The sequence below is a fragment of the Misgurnus anguillicaudatus genome, chromosome 18, assembly GCF_027580225.2.
Source record: "Misgurnus anguillicaudatus chromosome 18, ASM2758022v2, whole genome shotgun sequence".
Classification (NCBI taxonomy): domain Eukaryota; kingdom Metazoa; phylum Chordata; class Actinopteri; order Cypriniformes; family Cobitidae; genus Misgurnus; species Misgurnus anguillicaudatus.
The window spans coordinates 26815951-26826202 of record NC_073354.2 but is presented as its reverse complement, the minus strand read 5'-3'; the positions used below and the strand labels follow the sequence as shown (position 1 = coordinate 26826202).

Genomic DNA, 10252 nt, shown 5'->3' with positions numbered 1-10252 from the left:
GGGCTTGTGCAGGTGTCGGTTTTTGCCTTTCTGGATAGGAGACCCAGTATCAGCTTGTGACCATTTTTTGTCATATTTTTCTGACAGTTCAGAGCGGATGCTTTTTGCCTTTATTTTCAAATGGGATGCGATCCCCTTGGAATTGATCCCAGAGCTTACTTGCAAATAACATCATTTTAATAGTATTAAGTAAGTAAGAGTATTATTATGATTTATCATTATTATTTGTTGTTACATATCCCTTGCCAATAGTTTTGGCTTTATCTTAGACATGAAGGAATGTTGCTGTCTGGCTGCATTGATAGAGAAACAAAGTGTGTTTACCACATCTATTAAATCACTGGTCTGCCTTTAGCTTATTATTTTTTTAAGTCAGGTTCGGTAAAAGCTCTCTAGCTCCTTAAAGTAACAACTGAACATTTTTGTCAATGTGCAGATGGATAAATTATAGCTTCACCTTTAAAACACTGAGGTGAAAACCAAGCACTACGGTTATTCTATTATGATCAGAGAAACAGCCAGAAACATTCATCTGGAAACGTTATCTTTAAAATCATCTTTAAAACTGCTATCATGTTCATCTGTAAATGTCTCGTGCATAAGTACATGTTACGAAAAAGGTAAGAAAGAATGTGAAACCAATAATTTTTGAACTAAGGCTCAACCCTGCTCTTTGTGTTGTTACTGGCAGTAAGTTTTACATGCTTAAAAAAAACAAGTTTTTCGAGATCCAATTGTTACAAACATGCTCAAGAAACGCACACATAATCATTTAAAATCACGTGAACTCTCTCAAAAGGGGATGCTACTATCACAGTCAAGTTCTCGAGCAAGAATAAACACCGGGTCACACATGGTGGTTACGAAACAAGGAAGAAAGGAGATAATAATACTAGTCGTGCGTTTGATTTGTCAGACATAAATGAACTTTAGGATGGTTGCGATAAGAAGCAAATGTTGGTCAGTGAGAAACTAGATGACAGATGAATATTTACCAGAGGCACGGTAAGACCGCCAATGAATTGGTTTTGTCTATGAATTGTGCTGTAAAGTACATAGAAATTCCTAATTGTACTTTAAACTTGGTTGGATGTGCATACTGTTAATTATTTGGCCAAAATTATGACACTTTGTTTGGTAATGTTTGCTGTAAAACATGCATTTGCATTTTAGTTTATATACTGTACATGACCACTGCTTTACAAAAAAACTTTACTTTGATAATGAATACAGCTTTATTATGCAAAACTGTGTTTATTATTTACATAAAAAACAACATAGAAGCATAATTGGTCTCTTTGCTGTAATGATAACTGTAAATAACCTCTTATTACTGTATATTAGGGTCATGCTGTTTATGCCTATTTATGTATATTTCACAAAAAAGCCATTTTATTTTCGTTTATAATTAATGTAAGACTTTTCCTATTTACAGATACAGTGAATACGGATACATATATAGAAGTACACTAAAGAAATCCTGTCTCCACACTTTAACAAAAAAAAAAAAACATGGCTGGTGGAGGTACAGTATTTCTATATTGCATGTTGCTGTATGTTTAATTCTGTATAAATTCTGCAGCAATTTTTAGGCACAAGTCTTTGGTCAGTTTTTGGACATTTTTCTATATGATTTCCGGTATTATCCAGTGATACAGTATAGGGAACATCCTTGTCTACTTTATCTGAAGAAAAATTGGCTCAGAATCATTTTTGTTACTCTTTGACCTACAGTAGATTAAACCCACATAAAGAGAAATAAGTTTTTCAGTAGCCTTAATATAGGAATTGCCTTTTCACATGTGACTCATGTTTGTAGACAGCTACATATTTTTTTTATCAGAGCAAATATTTTCTTTGTCTAAAATGATTTGATTGTAACAATGTCTTCATTTCTCAGAAACGCGCATAATATTAGGTTTACTGAGATTCTCCATAATCCTGCTTGTCTACGTAAGATTGAGTATAATGTTTTATCATTTATAACACACATAAACATAGAGTACAGTAGTCTAAATTTACATGCTAAATTGTTATATATTCATCATAATAATTATAATAGTGTCTTTGTGAATAATAAATTCCGTCTATTATTTTATTGAAATAATAAACTTATTTTTTATTTTATTCCAGTTAAACACCAGAAGTGAACCACTGACGCTTAACAAACGTGCAGGTCTGTTTTGATCTCTACTTATACAAACTGTCTTGAATAATATTTTGAGATTATTCACTTTATGAAATCACAACAGGTGCAGAATATTTTTTTATATCATTTTCAGAAACCAAACAAAACTCATGCACTACATCACTCCACTCTGAATGAACTTACAGTATATTTGCATTGTGTTTTTTTTTTTTAGTTTAATGACTAAGACTGTATGTATCCTTTAAATTCAGAGAAACTAACAATGTAAAAAATATCAGAGGCGGACACTACTTAAGTATTTTTACCCTCTACATAAAAGTAAATTTTTAAGTATTCGTATTTTATCAGTGTTTTTCTTTGGAAAACATACATTCCAAAGCATCACCATTTTCACTCCACCACATTTCATAATTTCAAGTTTTTGGTTTATATTTAATATTAAAGTAAATTAAACACCAAGTATTGTTTTTATTTTTACTTAAGTGAAAAGCACTTTTCATCAAACTGTGTGTTCAATTATATTGCATATTAAAATGTATTATACCTAATTACATAAAAATTGTGTACTTTTACTTTTCTTGAGTAAAAGTACACAATTTTAATGTAATTTGGTATTAAATTAATTTTAATATGCAACATAATTAAGAACACAGTATGATTGTATGCTTTAGAATTTAGTGAACATTTTTAGTAAAGTAATTTTTTTCCCAACACAAACACTCTGATAAAGCACAGATGCTTGAAAATTTTACTTAAATACTCAAGTAGTGTCCGCCTCTGAAAAATATTAAACACAATGTTGCACAGGCAGTAAGACATTTTTTAATTAGGTCACCGAGAACAAGTCAACATCAGAGGAAAATCTTACGTAAAATCTTAAAAATGTAAAGATCCTTAACATATTTATGACAGCACCAACAAGTGTGTACTATTTAGCAAAATTAGATGTGTCCTCACACTGTAAAAAGTGAAAGCTGCTCTATACTATAACTTAGCCTACTTTAAGTGGTAACACATAAAAAACGTTGTTTTATAAACTTAAGGTAACAAAAATAAAATATTTAAACATTTTCAACTTAAATTTTTCACTGAAGCATTACAGTTTTTTTTTTACTTTTTACAGTGTACAAACACAAATAGTCAGTTATGTTTCATTATATATCAAATACAAAGATTTAAGCCAAATCTTTGGGTTGGCTGAACAAAAATGAAGTGAAATGCTTGTGTCCTCCACAAGGAAATACATCTTGCAAAAACACATTTAAACTCTTTAGTTGTATTAACTGTAAAGTTTCTTTTAATTGCTTTCAGTTAGCTATGGGTGTCTCAACTCGTCTTTGGTTTGTGGGCCAAATGCATATTGTTACAATACCAGTGGAAACTACTCCTGCTCTTGTTGGAGTGGATATAATGTTTCAAAGATGAATGAATCTGTCAACAACAATAACCCATGCACTGGTACGTGTTTAAATCATTTATCAATGTTCGCTGGTAATTTATTGAATATTTGATTAAAGGTGTCAGAGGGGTTTTCTGTTAGGAAATGTTTTCGAATACTTGTTTTTAATTTTATGTGTCATTCCTGTTACAGATGTGAATGAATGTCAGCTGAATCCATCTGTTTGTGGGCCAAATTCAAACTGCACAAATGTAAATGGAAGTTATAATTGCTCGTGTTTGAAAGGATTTAATGCAACAACCCCAAATCTTAAAATCAGCATCAATAACACATGCACAGGTGAGATCTGGCTTCACATCTGTTTGCTTGTTCTCTAATCACAAAGAATAAACCTACATTTAAATACATGTAGGCATTTAGCAGACGCCTTGCTTTATACTGTACATGGATTGATTTCCAGTGCACTGTTTTATGTGTAATTACCAGAGAAAGTTAGAAACAAGTCGCTTATATTTTGTTTTATATGACTTAGTGATGATGGAATTAATGCAAATTTGAACAGAATATGGCAATTATTTGCTACTGTTTTGATAGTTCCTATGAATGTATAAAACTGCACATCTGTAGCTGTCTTTATTCTTTTTTGTTTTAAATTCAGACCTTTGTGATTTCTCCATATACTTTACCGTACTTTTCGGACTATAAAGTATAAGCCGCATCATTTTAAAATGCATCATTAAGATGAAATAACATATATAAGTCAAAGTGGACTATACGTTGCGTTTATTTAGAAAATTATTTCACAAACTCCAAGCTGAAGAACAGACATTTAATCTGGAAAGGCAAGTTATTCAACTAAACAATAGCACAGAACAGCAGGCTGAATAAATCATCAATAATCAGTTTTTAAAACGATAAACCATAGCATACAGAACTTACCTGGAAGGTTGAATATAAATTACTTGAACAAGCCATATAGCGTGACGTTTGCATACTCGTCATTTCTTATCATTCTTAGAGATTATATATGAAATTGGTTGAAATTAATTTCGTTCATTTGTAAGGACATGAGACCGATACCATATCCCTTTGATGTCTCTTGATTTACTTGTTTTTGTGTATGTAATATACGTTGTCAAATATGTTTAAACTTAAATAGACTACCTATACAAGTAGTTATGTCTCTTTGTATTAATTTGTCCTGTTAATGACGTAATGCCTGTCATTGAAAAAATGGGAAACCAGATATTCGAATAGTTCGAGTATTCGTGTTTTTTTTAGGGAGAATATTCTAACATAATTTTTGAGCAATTTTGTGAACTGTTTGTGAATTATGCTAGTGTGTTGTATATTCTGTAGGCGCCAAAAGAAAACCATTTATCTATTATTGTTTTATTTGTTTTAAAGATGTGGATGAATGTGTTAAGATTCCTGCGGTTTGTGGTCCAAACTCAATCTGCAGCAACACTGCTGGGAGTTACAATTGTTGGTGTATGATTGGATATAATGCAACAGACCTGAACCTCCCTATAAACATCAGTAACCCATGCAGAGGTATGATTGACACCTGACATGCTGAACAGGTTATCTTTTATAAATGGTTTAATTGGATGCAAGCACTTTGTTGCGGTTACGTGCCTGAATCAAAGTGAACTTCTGGTCTTGTATTTATTTATCAGTCTGACTGGTGGCTAAATTTCTTATAACAAAGATTTCTGAAACAAATACCTTGGCAAAAACAAAATGTTTTGGTTTGCTAAAGATGAGGGGAGACGACGAGCATGAATTACACCTAAGCAGAGAAGTTTGGCAGCTAGGCAAGAATTTAAGGATCAGTTAACATTGTAAATATGAATTTTTCACAGTAACATTAGCTTAGTGTAGTAGTTTATACGTTTTAGATATGATATATGAACAAAGGTAATTTACTTGTCATTTATTTCCCTTATAAGAAAAAAACTACTGTAAAAGGACTCTGTTGTCATTGATTCTCTGTAGAAGTATCGGAAGTTGCATTTAGTCCACAAAAGCCTGAAATCGTCTATACTGCCTGAAAATGTAGTAAACTGTAACTAGGGCTGTACTCCTGCTTCCTGCTTTGCTACTGTTCGGACGCTTTAACTTGCGCTCTGTGCTGGGCGCTTTTGCTTTTTCGCTTTTATCTTTTGACTCAACTACCAGCAGTTCAGCACAGTGCTCAAACTAAACAATGGGCACTCACTTTAAAACTACAAATTCCTACTAAAACTTTATTGATATTTGGAATGTTCAACATCTTGGAGAATCTGTCATAGCGGTTTACCACTCTGCTATTGCCGTCAGTTGACAATCCTAAAACAGGACAACACAGCTGCACACAATCAAACAGAAAAAAAATGCCTTCTTTTGGATCTCAATCCACCTGCTGCTCAAACTGCCACAGACTTTTACAAAAGATTGCAGTTCTCGAAACAAAGGTACTTGTGGTGCTGCCAACCCTGCCAAAACATACAGCAGAGCATCATCGTGGTCCCCCTCAACATAATGCTGGTGAGTCCTGTAAACCTAATACTTTTAAACAGGTCACAGTGAGCTCAGAGAAACCTAAAGTAATTGAGGACACAAATCGATAGCATAAACAGGGTGCGAGACCCAAAAGTGCTCAAGACATTAGACTGTCACGAGTGTCACAAATTGCTCCAGCATCATCTACCCCAGAAATGGGTACAACTCGAGTAGCCAATATTGGTATTTTACCACCCCCTATACAGCTTGAAAATAGATTTGAAGCACTAATGAGTTTGGGTGAAGAATCCCCAAATGTTAATGGACACAGATCACATCAGCCAGTAGCTTGCAGAGCTAACAGACGCTCAATATCATACAGGCAGCGGTGCTCCGCTCATACAGCAGCCAAGCCAAGCATGCTGATAGTGGGTGACTCAATTTAAGAAACACTGAAAGCAAGGCTACCCCCGTACATACTGTTTTCCTACACCAGCACCTGGATGGACATTCAGATGACAAGGATTAAACTCTGCAGTCACAACAACTACTGTTCACAGACAAAGTTCAGACTGAGTCCTGCCCACAGACCTTGCTACAGCTGATTTTGAATCAACACCCAAGGACGCTTCTGTGAATAAAGACCAGGGAAGGCATGATAACACTCCCCAGCCTTCAGGAACAAGAGAATCACAGCTGATGTCTTCACACTCTCTCTCCAACATCACCACTTCTGTGCTTTTCAGAGAAAATTGAGAAACTGGTATTTGCTGGAACAAAGCTCTCCCACTTTATTGCTGTGAGTCCCCAAATATCAAACAATAAACGGCGGGCTCCTCAACCACCAAAGCCTTTGGGCGTTACATGGTGATTACCAGTCTTTTGAATATTTGTGTATTACTCTAAAAGCTACACCACACATTCTGTTTATTTATATGCCTCCCAAATACACCTCAGCATTTGTTGATGAATTCACAGAATTTTTATCAACAATTTCCTCTGAATTTGATTATTTTATTATTGCTGGAGATTTCAATATTCATATAGACAATACTGCTATTGAACTGTCTAAGTGTTTTAAATGTTTTAAACACATTTGACCCAGCACATGCAAGGTCCTACACACAATAGGGGACACACTCTTAATCTGCTCATTAGCAAGGGTCTAAACATTTCATCCACTGGAATCAAGGATTAAGCATTATCTGACCATTTCTGTGTTTACTTTGATTTATTGATCTGTCCTGCCACTGATGCTAGATCTGTCTATGTCAAAAAAAGGTTCATAAATGAGAACACCAGTGAGGTATTTATGAATCCTATATCAATGTTGCCAAACATATCGGCAGACTCTGTTGATGTTCTCCTTGAAAACTTTAACATAAAAGTTAAAGATGCCATTGATGTTATAGCTCCAGTAAAGGTCAGGATGATCACTGGCAGACGTAAAGCACCCTGGAGAAACACAACAGCAGTACAGCGCATGAAAAGAACATGCAGAAAAGCTGAACGTATATGGCGGAAAACAAAACTTGAAATACATTGTAGCATCTATAAGGACAGTCTTCGTGCTTTTAATTAGAACTAGGCACAGCTAGACAGACCTTCTTCTTCAACATTATAAACAACAACATAAACAACACTCGCACTCTTTTTGCTACTGTAGAGAGACTTACAAACCCCCCAAATCAAGTTCCTAGTGAAATGCTCTCTGACAACAAATGCAATGAGTTTGCAACCTTTTTCTCTGAGATCAGTAAGATCAGAATGGTGATCAGTACAGCCCCATATTGTACTGTGGTCAGTCAGATATCATTACAACAACCTCAGAAATTAGTCATTCTCTCAGAATTTGACACAATTGATATAAAAACCTTGGAAGAAACAGTACAACATCTTAAAGCATCAACTTCCAGCCTTGACACGCTCCCCACATCTTTTCTCAAAAAGGAACTTAACTGCTTAGACACTGACCTATTAAAAATAGTAAATACCTCTCTGATCAAAGGCTTTTCCAGAGTCATTAAAACAGCAGTTGTAAAGCCTCTCCTAAAAAAGAGTAACCTAGACAAAGCCATACTTGGCAAATACAGACCAATCTCAAATCTTCCATTTATAGGCAAGATCATTGAAAAGGTTGTTTTTAATCAGCTGAACAAATTCTTATACTCCAATGGCTATCTGGACAATTTTCAATCTGGCTTCTGTCAGCATCACAGCACAGATACAATGCTGATAAAGATAATAAATGATATTCGATTCAATTCTGATTCAGGTAAAATATCATTGCTGGTGCTACTAAATCTTAGTGCTGCCTTTGACACAGTAGATCACACCATACTCTTACATAGGATGGAAAAACGAGTAGGGCTCTCTGGGATGGTCCTCAAATGGTTTAAATCATACCTAAAAGTGAGAGGTTACTATGTGAGCATAGGTAACCATAAATCTCAGTGGACATCCACGACATGTGGAGTCCCACAGGGTTCAATTCTTGCACCACTTCTGTTAAATTTGTATATGCTCCCATTTGGTCAAATAATGAAAAAGAACCAAATTTCTTATCACAGCTATGCAGATGACACCAAGATATACTTAGCCCTGTCACCCAATGACTACAGCCCCATTGACTCTCTATGTAAATGCATTGATGAAATTAACAGTTGGATGCGTCAAAACTTTCTCCACTTAAACAAAGACAAAACTCAAAAAAGTCATTGTATTTGGAAATAAAGATAAAACTCTCAAGGTTAACACATACCTTGATTCTAGGGGTATAAAGACACAAAATAAAGTCAGAAATCTTGGTGTAATTTTGGAGTCTGACCTTAATTTCAGTAGTCACGTGAAAGCGATAAGCAAATCAGCTTACTACCATCTCAGAAATATTGCCAGAATTAGTTGTTTCGTCTCAAGACAGGACTTAGAGAAACTTGTTCATGCTTTCATCACAAGCAGGGTGTAATACTGCAATGGACACTTTACTGGGATCCCCAAAAAGACCATTAGACAGCTGCAGCTTATACAAAACGCTGCTGCCAGAATTCTGACCAGAACCAAAAAATCTGAGCACATCACTCCAGTCCTCAGTTCCTTACACTGGCTTCCTGTTACATTTAGAATAGATTTTAAAGTATTGCTACTTGTTTATAAATCACTTAATGGCTTAGGACCCAAATACATGCCAGATATGCTAATTGAATATAAACCCAACAGATTACTCCGATCATTAGGATCCGGTCAGTTAGCAATACCAAGGACACAATGACATTATATAGATAAAAACAAACAAGGTAACGAGGGGGAACAGGTGATTGGAGAAAACCAATGAATACTAATAAGCAGGAGAATGAGGGGGCGGGGACAAGAGACAAGACACCGGAGGCACATGACCCAATAAACAAGGCCATGAACCTCCACATAGAGCATGGGACTGCCAGAACCCTGCCATCATGACTAGATATAAATACAAAACAAGACTCCTTGGCAGGTTCCTGACACCCTCACCGTTGTCATAAAGGGCAAAATTAGCTTTACAGATCTAAAAAAAATTGTACCAGGCTGTAAACATATTATTTTCTACATTAAAGTTGGCCATTTTAACATGGAGGTCTGTGTGACTCCCTTTTGGAGCCAGCCTTTAGTGGCCAATCGATGAATTGCATTTTAAATCACTTCTATATTGGCTTCATCAGAGAGATCGGAAGGTTGCCCCTCGGTTAGTACTCTGTCATATAATTTTATAACAGCGTTATAAATATTTTTCTTGACCTCAACTACAGTAGTACAAATATAATGTGTCATTAAAATGAAATTAAGTGTTAATACTTTTAATGTATTAATTTCATAATTATGAAAGATTTATATGTTATATGATATATATGTTTTAACATATATGTTAAAAGTGTTAAATAAGCTAATGAAATATTTCAAAACGCTATTTAGTGTCTAATTATGCCGTCTAGGTTTACATTGCAATAACATGTGGCTGGATAAAGTGTTGCCCAAAACATGGACCACACATTCATATGAACTGTAAGGCCTTTATTTTTTTTCAGCCTTAAATGGAACAGCAACACCAACACCACCACCACCACCACCAACAACAACACAATCAGGTAAACCATACAATTAGTAAATCGTGTAAGGGTAATGTTTACCTTTTTAAATCCAGTCAAAAATATGTTTTAGTAAGTGCAAAGTTATAATATGAATGTCTT

General features: G+C 34.9%; 1 long non-coding RNA gene across 1 annotated transcript; it reads left to right on the top strand.

Annotated features, from left to right (window-relative positions):
- Window positions 1–3375: 3375 nt before the first annotated feature.
- Window positions 3376–10146, top strand: LOC141350592 (uncharacterized). The gene is made up of 3 exons (XR_012358689.1): window positions 3376–3887; window positions 4956–5102; window positions 10091–10146. It is a non-coding gene; the product is annotated as an uncharacterized lncRNA (long non-coding RNA).
- The last annotated feature ends 106 nt before the right edge of the window (window positions 10147–10252 follow it).